Source organism: Eulemur rufifrons, chromosome 9 (genome assembly GCF_041146395.1).
Source record: "Eulemur rufifrons isolate Redbay chromosome 9, OSU_ERuf_1, whole genome shotgun sequence".
Taxonomy (NCBI): domain Eukaryota; kingdom Metazoa; phylum Chordata; class Mammalia; order Primates; family Lemuridae; genus Eulemur; species Eulemur rufifrons.
In genome coordinates this window covers 56,180,383-56,192,047 of record NC_090991.1, presented here as the reverse complement: position 1 = coordinate 56,192,047, position 11,665 = coordinate 56,180,383, and the positions used below count along the sequence as shown (strand labels likewise).

General features: G+C 53.8%; 1 long non-coding RNA gene across 3 annotated transcripts; it reads right to left on the bottom strand.

Annotated features, from left to right (window-relative positions):
- Window positions 1-1,220: 1,220 nt before the first annotated feature.
- Window positions 1,221-4,397, bottom strand: LOC138391820 (uncharacterized). Of its 3 annotated transcripts, none has more exons than XR_011234861.1 (4): window positions 4,312-4,397; window positions 3,003-3,105; window positions 2,652-2,758; window positions 1,221-2,070 (listed from the first exon to the last, which is right to left on the bottom strand). It is a non-coding gene; the product is annotated as an uncharacterized lncRNA (long non-coding RNA). The 3 variants fall into 3 exon arrangements; XR_011234860.1 differs by lacking the exon at window positions 3,003-3,105 and having other exon boundaries at window positions 1,221-1,527; window positions 1,977-2,070; XR_011234859.1 differs by lacking the exon at window positions 3,003-3,105.
- Between the last annotated feature and the right edge of the window lie 7,268 nt (window positions 4,398-11,665).

Genomic DNA, 11,665 nt, shown 5'->3' with positions numbered 1-11,665 from the left:
AAATCATTCTCACAATCTGCTCTTGCATGAATTTGCAGCCCACGCACCAGTGGCTCCCGAGTTCTCAGGCCTCTAGCCGTGGACTGAGAATTACACCATCAACGACCCTGGTTCTGAGGCCTTCAGGGTTGGGCTGAGCCATGCCACCCGCATCCCAGGGTCTCCGGTGCCCAGACAGCCTATCGAGGGGCTTCCCATCCTCCATGATCTCATGAGCCAACTCCCCTGATAAATGCCCTTTCAGTTGTCTGTCTGTCACCTATCTATCATCTATCTATCTATCAATCAATCATCCATCTATCTATCACCTATCATCCATCCATCCATTCACTGCTTTTGTCTCACCGGAGAGCCCTGATGCACCCAATAGGAATAAAACTCGACATACATGCACCAAAATAGACACATAAGAATGTTCAGAGCAGCGTGATTTACCATAGCCTTGAAATGTAAACAGCCCAAGGTGAGCACACCCCAAAGTCACCACGACGAGGGGACTATACCATGCCCTCCCCCTCAGGCAGCTGCACGACCCTGGAAGTGGATCCTTCCCTTGGACCCCCAGAGGAGACAGAGCCCAGCCAACACCCTGATGCAGCCAAGCATGTCCCAGCTCCTGACACATGGAACTGCGAGATAATAAATGGGCATCATTTTAAGCTGCCACCTTTGTAGTAACTTGTTCCACAGCAGTAGAAAAGCAGTACATAAATATTGATCAACTACAGAGTGAATGAATATTCTGGAATATTCATAAATGGATACAACCCAGCAATGATAAAAACAAACAATAGGCCGGGCGTGGTGGCTCATGCCTGTAGTCCCAGCACTCTGGGAGGCCGAGGTGGGCGGATCGTTTGAGCTCAGGAGTTCGAGACCAGCCTGAGCAAGAGCGAGACCCCATCTCTACTAAAAATAGAAAGAAATTATATGGACAGCTAAAAATATGTATAGAAAAAATTAGCCAGGCATGGTGGTGCATGCCTGTAGTCCCAGCTACTCGGGAGGCTGAGGCAGGAGGATCCCTTGAGCTCAGGAGTTTGAGGTTGCTGTGAGCTAGGCTGACGCCACGGCACTCACTCTAGCCTGGGCAACAGAGTGAGACTCTGTCTCAAAAAAAAAAAAACAAACAATAGTTATATTCCAGAGTTGTATGCACCAATTACCAAAAAAAGACACAATACATACAGTGTAATTACATTTTTTATAAAGTTAAAAACTTGGCAAAACGAAGTCTATTATTTAGACATTCGTATTAGGCAGTAAAATAATAAAGCAAATCCAGCCGGGGCGTGTGAGTGTTCTTGGGCTTCCACAGCAAAGTGCCACAGACTGGGGCTTAAGCGACAGGAATGTATTTCTCACCGGCCTGGAGGCTGGAAGTCCCATTTCCAGGAGTTTCCAGGGGTGGTGTCTGGCGAGGCCTCTTCCTGGCTTGTGGACAGCCACCATCTCACTGTGGCCTCACGTGGCCTTTCCTCTGTGCACAGTGTTGCGGGGCAGACAGATCTGGTCACTCTTCCTCCTCTTATGAGAAACACCGGTCCTATCACACTAAAGCCCCACCTTTATGACCTACTTAACCTTCATTACCTCCCTAAATGCCCTATCCCCAAATGCAGTCACACTGGAGGTGGGTGCTTTCTGAGTGAATCTGGGCACACAGTTCAGTCGAGGACAGTGTCTGTCATAAAAGTCAGGATGGGTTTGGACGGATGCTGTTGGTGCCCTGCCACATGCCCTCGATTCCCAGCACGCCAACCTGGGACTCCAGGAGGGTTTTCTCTGTCTCCGGTGCTGGCCAGGTGCAGGGCAGGCAGGAGGTGCAGGAGAGCCAGTGCCCCCAGGAGCAGCGACCCCTGAGTTCTGCCCCTGGAATCCTTTGCAGGCTCGAGCCCAGTCACCTCAGCACCTCTGCTGGCGTCCTGCCTCACCTCCCCACCCCACAGGGCTGCCTGGGTCACTCATGCCTTAACCTGCGTCTGCGGAGCCCACCCCACGGCAGTCCCTGCCACCATGCAGCAGGGAGTGTTTCACACCAGGGAGGTTCTGATATCCTGGACTTGCTGGCTGTAGATCGGCAAGGAGAGGTGATTTATAACTCCCAGTGTTCACTTTATAAATATTAGAATTATTTATAATTATTTACCAAGTGTGCTGTACATGTGTGTTTTCATGCACTTTTCCACGTGTATATTGCATTTCACAATTTTAAAAACAAAAAAGAACAGATGAACATCTGCAAATGGTAGTTGATAAACTAATTAACACTTTAGAGAATCAAAATATATTCTAAAGGTCACACAGCGGGAGAATCTCAGCATCTCAGAATCTCAATGTGGCGACGCTGGTGCTTCAGCATCTGGCATCCTGGGATGCTCCTTCCACTTCTGGTTAAGGCTGGTTGACGTCCCTGTTTTTATCTGTGCTCTTGCCTGTTTGGACATTTTATTAATAACTCTGTGCCATGAATATGAAAGTTTTCATCAGAACTATGCACCATTCATTTTGTGTTGAGAAAGTACTTTCAAGAGTGAATTTTATCAAGCCAATTTAATTCCTGGCCAGTTTTCTTTTTTGTTCATTCAAATGGTTTACAAATGACTTTATCAGTTTTCATTTTCATTTGAATGATATTGTTTTCATCATACCAATGTAACTCTTCAGCCATGTTTCTGTCCACATGAGATTTTGGAGACTGAGCAAGCACCACCACGGATGCTCGCGCTCGGCCACTGTTTCCAGTGAGTCCAATATCCTGAGACAAATATAAAAATTTCAGTTTCATCATGTGCTTTTTATCAATGTCATTTTAAAAACCTGTGCTACGTGTAATGAGGATATGCATTATTTATTAGGTAAAAGACTAATTATTAGTATGTGTTTGTTAGTTCCTCCTGGAGAATACGGTCCCCGGTTGCTCTGTGACTGAGTGACGACGTGATAATGGCATTGCTAACCCAACACCTGCGCACGTTTCTAGAAAGTCTGTGCACATGTACCGATTCTCCAGGCCTTTGGGCAACGTCCCGCTTTGCTCCAGCCTCTCAGGTTTTCCATTCCTCAGGCTTCCTCCTCTGCCAGTGGGATTCTCTTCCCTGTGTCCTAAGGTCAACACCCCAATAATCCATCCCTTCTGCAGACGGCTCCAACTCAGGTCCCCGCACGTCTCTGCCTCTCGCTTGGATGTGTGCACATCCCGTAGCCCGCCTTGGTGGCCAGACCCTGGCCCACGACCCACGGGCCGAGCCTGGTGCCCAGGGCACGCTCAGGGTCAGCGTGGAGCGGCCGGGAAACACCCTCATCTCCTCTCTGGGCTGCGCCGATGACGTGGCACGGTGAGCTGGGCTACTGCGCTGCGTCCAAGCTGTGTTGGACTTGGTGTGTGCGGGTGGGGGGGGGAGGGATGGGCAAGGGGTGTAGAGCTGAGGGTCCCAGAATGGGCCGGTGTCGACCTGCGACCGGCGCAGCAACAGGCTCCACCACTGCCCACAGGAGCCCTTCCCACTCAAGGGATGGGGAAACTGAGGCTCAGCGAGGGCGTTGTGCCCAAGCAACCCGGCCACCCCGCTGGGAGACAGAGGAGCCAGGCTTCCACCCCAGTCAAATGCCTCTCGCCCTCCACCCGCCAGGTGCGCAGAGCAAGCTCCTGGCCCTCACCGGGGGCGCGTTCCCAGGAGGAGGCTGGGCTGACCAGCCGAAGTGACCGAGCTGCTTAGCCCTTCCGTCCTCACGGTGGCCCCCTGTTCTCTGTGGGGTCCGTCCGCCTCCCGGGTTCCGCCAGTGAGGCCTGGGGGACCGAGGCCATCGCTCCCCACCAGCTGCCGGCCCCGCGCAATCCCAGGTGGAGGTGAGGCCGGCGGGGGGTGGGGAGAGCAGGTGGGTGACCCGAACCGAGGGGTCTTCTGTGGGCCCGGAGCCGCCGCATTGGCACAGAGCGGGACGTCCTCGCCGCCCGCCTGAAGCTCAGCTGTCTACGCTGTTCCCACATCCCTGTCCCCACATCCCTCCCCGCGAGCGGGGAGCCTGCGCGGGCCGCAGAGCCCGCAACGGAACTGGGCGGGAGCGGCCGGGCCTGTTGGAACGTTCCAGAACAGAAGCGTCCGGAGCATCACGTGTCCCTGGACCCCAGTCACACCTTGTCCGCTCAGGTCCCGGTGGCACCGCGGGAGCAGGGGCGGCAGGAGCGGGCGGGAAGTGTGGGCAGGGCGGGAAGGTGGCCGTGCGGGTGGGTCCCTACTGCAGCCTCCCGGGGCCGCAGGCCGTGGGCGCCGAACGCGCACCCCAGGGGCTCTCACCTGCCGCTCTCACCTGCCCTCGGTTCGCGCCGGACGGCCCCAGACGCTCAGCGGCGTCCGAGGGCGTTGCGGCCCCGGCTGGCAGTACGCGGCTCGAGACCGTGGGCGGGGTAGCGGAGAGACAGCGGCAGTGGGAGGGTGGAGCCAGGAGGTGGGCGGGGCATAGGTTGGCGGGTGGAGAGGTGGGTGGGCATAATGTGGTAAGAGGGGCAAGGGCAGTGGGAGGGTGGAGCCAGACGGTGGGCGGGGGCATGGGGTAGTGGGCGGGGCGGTGGGCAGGCATAGCGGGGTAGGACGGGCAGGGGTGGAGCTGGACAGTGGGCGGGGCGGAGGGGTAGCAGGGGGCGGTAGGCGGGGCATCAGGTAGTGGGCGGGGCGGTGGGCGGGCATAGCGGGGTAGGACGGGCAGGGGTGGAGCTGGACAGTGGGCGGGACAGAGGGCGGTGGGCGGGGCGGAGGGTGGGCACAGTGCAGTGGGCGGGGCAGAGGACGGTGGGCGGGCGCAGTGCAGTGGGCGGGGCAGAGCTCTGACAGGAACCCCACGTGAAAATGGAATTTGTCTTTGGGGCTCTGCTACTTCTGGAGCATCCATGTGATTACAGTTTTGCTTGAAATAGGTTTTCTGTCTGTAGCAGAAGAGCAGCTGGCACCTTGGCTGTGAAGGTCTGGTGAGTCATCGGCAAACATAGGCCCAAGCTCCTCAGCTGTTGGTTTCTTTTTTTTTTTTTTTTTTTTTTTGAGACAGAGTCTCACTCTGTTGCCCAGGCTAGAGTGAGTGCCGTGGCGTCAGCCTAGCTCACAGCAACCTCAAACTCCTGGGCTCAAGCGATCCTCCTGTCTCAGCCTCCCGAGTAGCTGGGACTACAGGCATGCGCCACCATGCCCGGCTAATTTTTTCTATATATATTTTTAGCTGTCCATATAATTTCTTTCTATTTTTAGTAGAGATGGGGTCTCGCTCTTGCTCAGGCTGGTCTCGAACTCCTGAGCTCAAACGATCCGCCCACCTCGGCCTCCCAGAGTGCTAGGATTACAGGCGTGAGCCACCGCGCCCGGCCAGCTGTTGGTTTCTATTTACTTCTTGACAGCAGGAGAGAGAAAGAAGAGTTAATTGGTGTGTGCAAGTGTCCGCCTTTGAGAGAAATGTAGTCATCCCTTTTACAGTTCCTCCGTCTATTTTTATTTGGGCGTCAGAGAAAGAATCTTAAGAAAGAAATCTTTTTCATAGTCGGGTGGGATAAAAATTTCACATTACGTAAAGAAACTCCTTGCTGTTGCTTGGAGATGGCAGCGTTCCTTCTTCCCCTCACCTTCCACAGCAGGAGATTCCCCTGCCCCCAGCCCCACAACTGTGTTCCGGACAGTTGTGTTCTAGAGGCCACAGGTGATGCCAGAAAACCCCAACTGTGGTGCAAACTACAGAATGAGTTCTGCGCTTCAGCACCACAACCCGTGTCTGGCAGAGCCTCAAACAGTCAGTTGCCATATGATCCAACAGTTCCACTCCTAAGGGATAGATACATATCCATATATACAAGAGTAATTAAAACGTACAGCCACACGGAAACTTGTGTACAAATGTTCACAGCAGCTCAATCCACAGCAGCCAAAAGGTGGAAGCAATTTGTCCATTGACGGACGAAAGGATGAACACAATGTGGCATTGACATGCAACGGAATTTTATTCAGCCGTAAGAAAGGTATGGAATTCCAACACATGCTGCAACGTGGATGAATCTTGAGGACATTATGGTAATTGAAATAAGCCAGTCACAAAAAGACAATACTGTATGATTCCACTCTATGAGGTCCCTAGAGTCATCAAATTCGTGGAGACAGGAAGTAGAATGCAGGGTGCCAGGGTCTGGGGGAGAGTATATGTGCCACCGTGTTCAGTGGGGACACAGTTGCTGTTTGCAAAGACGGAAAAGGTCTGGAGTGGATGGTGACGATGGTTGTACAACAGTGTGAATGTGCTGAATGTCACTGAAACGGGTAAAATGGTAAGTTTATGTTCTGTATATTTTACCACAATGAAAACAAAACAAAACAGAGCTGGGGCTGCACTCCAGGACCAGTGACCATGGTGGTTTCTCTGGGTCACTGTGAGGCCAACATGGGCAGAACATGGATGCCCTGAGATCATCACGCAGGCTGGTCCACACTGGATCCTCCCTTGTCCCCCAATCCTGCCGACCCCTGGGACCTCCCCCCGGCCACACGTTGGGCTATGGCAAACCCCCGACCTGGTGGAAACTGAGAACAGTCACAGCCACACAGGAGACGCCCTTGGGAGCAATCAGGGTGGAGGTCAATGTGGGAATATGCCCTGCGGCCTGGGGACAGGATGGGTGTCTCCCGGGGTTGCCACATGGAAATCAAACTTCTCTAAACCAGTGGTCCTCAACTGTTTGGGGGGATCTTCACCCCACCCCCAGGACATCAGACAATTCTGGAGACATTTTTAGTTGTTGCAGCTGGGGGGAGGGGTGCCACTGGCATCTACTGTGTGGGGCAGGAATGCAGTGTACAGGACTCCACAGCAGACAACCATCTGGCCACAGTGTGAACAGGGCTGGGCTCTGGTGGGGTCTGGTCACTGCAGAAAAATGGCACCACAAAAACCTGTCTTCTCTCTCGAGAAAATATTGCAAAACATTCACACAAATAGGTAATCATAGGTTATGCAGACCAACAATAAAAATAGATGTAGCAGCTGGCCACAGTGGCTCACGTCCATAGTCCCAGCAACTCAGGAGGCTGAGGCAGGAGAATCGTCTGAGGCCAGGAGTTTGAGGTTACAGTGAGGTCACTGTACTCCACTGCACTCCAGCCTGGGCCACAGAGCAAGACCCTGTATCAAAAAAAAAAAAAAAAATTCCTTTTTGTGTCATGTGGAGATTTTAATGCAAAAAACTGGAGGTAACTCATTGGGACCGCGATGACACACAAACGTGTGTAGCACACAGTTAAAAGCCCGAGGTTAGGATTAAATTTCACACATAAGGAGCCATTCACTTTCTTCCTCTGGTGTTCCGGACCCGGTTGATTTGCTCTCAAAGGAAACCTTTTTGGATCTTTGGGTTGAGGGAGTTATTTTCTCTAACTCAATCAGGGAAGAAGTGGTGGGTTTGGCCCAGGGTGAGAATGTTGTCTTTCAATAAACAGTATTTATTTTTCCTAGAGAGGAGCACTTTCCTGGCATCTCTGCAGTGTCCTGGTGCTCGGGGCAGGAGCTGGAGGCTGCTCTTCTCCCAGGGCCCAGGGGCTTGGCAGTCCCCAGCACCTGTCCCTGTGGACTCTGTGCAGGCTGTGGCCACCCCTGCGTCCCCACTGCCCCAAATCGACACTAGCAGGGTCTGACTGACCCGGGACACCAAGAACAATAGAGCCACTTCTTTCAGGGTCCAACTGATGCAAGACCAGCTTGGCCCTGTCTGTGGCCAAAGCAGGCTGGTCCCTGTCTTCAGCATGCCCTGCCTGGCTCTGGGGAATTTCTCATTAAGAGACTAAGTAGCAGCCAGCAAGAGACGGGAGCAAAGGGATCTGTGCTGTCTCCAGGGGCAGGGCACCCCCCGACACAATTCAGACACAATTCCAGAGCCAGCCCCTCAGAGGGCATCCCACCAGGGGCAGGTCTGGCCCTGTGTCATCATGTGACCCTGGCAGGTTTCAGCACAGCTGTGGTGGGTGTCCCTGCTTTACCCTAAAATGTTTGCAAGATACAAAGCAGTGCACTGTAGGGACGCAGAGAGGAGTCTCAGGACAGGATGATGCGCGTAAGAGGGTCCAGGAAACCAGGTAAGGAGAGCCCCCGCAGGCGGCAGGCCAGGGAACTCCAGCCTCTCCCTGCCCCAGGAAATTCGCCCACTGCCCTGGGTCCGATCACACTCTCAGACTGCCGGAAACATCGTTCTCACACAAATGGGGGGAGAACATGTCAGGGTTTGCTCAACCGACTAACGAGGGGCCCAGAAAGACTCAAGCACTGGCCTGAGAGGCATTTAGAAACCTCCATTCATGAGTCAGTGGGAACAGGGGCCGCCGGGACGCGGGATTGGTAAGGCAGACACAAAGCCGCTGACGTCCACGGGACAGGGAACGCTGAGCCTGGCAGAAAAACAGGGCCACGTGTTTTCCATTTTATAAACGTTAACCTCACACATTTTGGGGTTGTGCAGTCACTGTGGACAGCAGGTGGCCTTGTGCCGGCCATCTGGAAGTGCGGCACCATGGCCCTGTGCGCAGTCAGCCCCACACCTGGAGGTGGCAGATGTCCCCCCACCAACCGATGGGTGGGGCACGAGGGAGGCAGTGAGTGCAGCGTAAGGGTCCGGTGGGTGGATGCAGAAGCCTCCTCGCACCCCCTCACCCCGGCTCTCCTGAGTTCCAGCCTGGGCAGCAACGGTTCCGACCCCTCTCCGCCCAGTCCAAGGCTGAGCAGCAGGAAGTCGGCTTCCACCCTGCACGTTCCAGAAGGCATAACACTCTCCAGTCGAGGTGGGGCTGAGGCAGCAGTGTTTGCAGATAGACCCCACCCCACTTGAGGCCCAGATTCCCAAAGTGGGGTCCCCTGACTTGCAGCTTCAGCAGCACCTGGGACCTTGTTGGAAATGCAGGTTCCTGGGCCTCCAGTGTAGAGCAGAATCTCTGGGTGGGCCACTGTGCCGGTTCCGCATGGGAGGGGCGTTTCACTGGCTGACAGCTGGGCCTTGATTCTGAAGGGAAGAGGCCTGTCCGGCTTTTGTGGGGGAACAAGTGTGCGTGAGGGGCCCCTGGTGGTAGCCTCTGCAGCACCTGCCGAGTCTGTCCAGCCTGGGACCCTCGTCCACCCAGACGCAGCCCTGCGAGCTCGAGTGGTGTCCTCTGGTTGGGATTTTGTTTACGGGGACTCAGGACATACGGAGGCCAGGGACGCAGGGTTGCCAAGTGTGTCAAGCTCCTTTCTGTCATTTGCTGGGCAGAGACCCCCCAGTACAGCTGACTGGCCCAGAGTGGACACAGATTCCCACAGGGCGTGAGTCCTGCTGGGAACTCAGGGATTGGACCCGAGATTGAGCCAGGCCATTCTCTGTGCAAGGGACACAGCCAAGGAACCAGTCTGTGGGACAGGAAAGAGGGTGGACACCAAGGGAGAAGCAAAGACGGGCTGCCGACCTCCTGGCACTGCGTGTCCAGCTCTGGTGCTTCTGCACCCAGACCCACCCTGGCCTCTCCCACCAACAGCAAGTCAGCCCCTTCTGGGTTACAGGAGACACTCCAACCCTTGCTTAAGCTAGTTCAAGTTGCATTTCCACTGTTTGCAAGTAATACTCCTTTTTTTTTGAGACAGAGTCTCTCTCTGTCGCCCAGGCTGGAGTGCAGTGGCGTCATTGTAGCTCACTGCAACCTCAGACTCCTGGGCTCAAGAGATCCTCCTGCCTCAGTCTCCAGAGTGCTGGGACTACAGGTGTGCACCACCATGCCTGGTCAGGTGGTTATTTTTATCTGGCCCTCCAGGTGGTAGTTTGCAAAATTCTGGCCCAGCCAAGGCCAGCTTGGAGGTGATGGCCAGGAGGTGGTGAGGACCAGGGGGAAGGAGGACAGCAGGAAGGTCTCCCCCATCCTCCTGGGAAGTGGTCTGGCCGTTCCTCCCTACCCACCGCTGGGAACCCTGCTGGGTCAGAAGACCTCCACGCTGCTGGGCATAAACCCTGATGGTGGGCTGAGGACTGACTCATGGAGTGGCCTGCCAGCAGAAGGAGGTAGCCGGCCCTAGCTAGGACATTGCCAAGTGACTCACAGCTGATTGGAACATGGGAACTGAGGGTTAGAGATGAGAAGAGAAATTCCCCTGAGTAATTTTAGTTTTTGGGGGTGAGAGTAGGGTCAAAATTTTACCTGTCTCATATTTTTCTAATGTCCACCTTCCTTTTTATTTGTATTTTTATAGTGGCTCCACCAGTGCCTAAATCCACCAAATGATCAATAAACAATAGGTGTTGTAAACTAAACTGGCATTTGAAAGTAAATGTCAATCCCAGATGCATGTGGAAAAAAAAAGCCAGCATCACTGGTGTGATGAACATCTGCTTAAAGTACACTTTCCCCACCCCATGCTTGACATGAAGATTAAAGCCATCCTTTTAAATGTAAAAAACAGAACAAAAACAAAAACAAAAAAAGTAGAGGCAGGGCACAGTGGCTCACTTGTAATCCTAGCACTTTGGGAGGCAGAGGTGGGAGGGTCGCTTAAGGCCAGGAGTTCAAGACCAGCCTGAGCAAGAGCGAGACCTCATCTCTACAAAAAAATAGAAAAAAAAATTAGCCAGGCATGGTGGCTTGCATCTGTAGTCCCAGCTACTTGAGAGCCTGAGGTGGGAGGATTGCTCAAGCCCAAGAGTTGGAGGATACAGTGAGCTGTGATGACACCACTGCACTACAGCCCAGGTGACAGAGCAAGACTCTGTCTCCAAAAACAAAAGCAAAGCAAAACAAAACAAACAAAGTAAACATGTTCTTAAAATGAACACAAATGACAATAGAAATCTTTTTTCAGATTTTTATTTTAATTGTATTAATTTAAATATTGATTTAATTTTATTAAAAAAGGGAAGGGGTCTCACTCTTGCTCAGGCTGGTCTCAAACTCCAGAACTCAAGCGATCCTCCTACCCCAGCCTCTCAGAATGCTGGGATTACAGGCGTGAGCCACCTCACCTGGCCATGATGATAGAAATCTTGACTTCAATTGCTTTTGTAATTCTTCTTCCCCTCGCTCTTCTCTTCCTCCCCCCCCACCAAAAAAACCTGAATGGGAGTTTCAGGCAGCTCCCTACACGAGCGCAGTTGGGTCTCCCCATCACAAAGACACATGCACGAGCAGACACCTGCAGAGGCACCAGGAGCACATAAGTATATGCAGACACGTGCAGAGGCACCAGGTGCGCATAGGTACATGCAGACACCTGCAGAGGCACCAGGTGCACATAGGTACATACAGACACCTGCAGAGGCACCAGGTGCGCCCGCACGTACATGCAGACACCTGCAGAGGCACCAGGTGCACATAGGTACATACAGACACCTGCAGAGGCACCAGGTGCGCCCGCACGTACATGCAGACACCTGCAGAGGCACCAGGTGCACATATATATGCAGACACCAGCAGAAGCACCAGACGCACATAGATATGTACAGACACATGCAGAGGCACCAGATGCACACAGACACGCGCTTGCGCAGACACCTGCAGAAGTACACGTGCACGCGCGAACACGTGCACACGCACATGGACGCACGCGCATACACAGGCATTCACGCACGCCGCGTGGCTCCTGGGGCAAGGACGAGGCCAACCGGACCAGGAGCCCGGCGGCCAGGGGACCT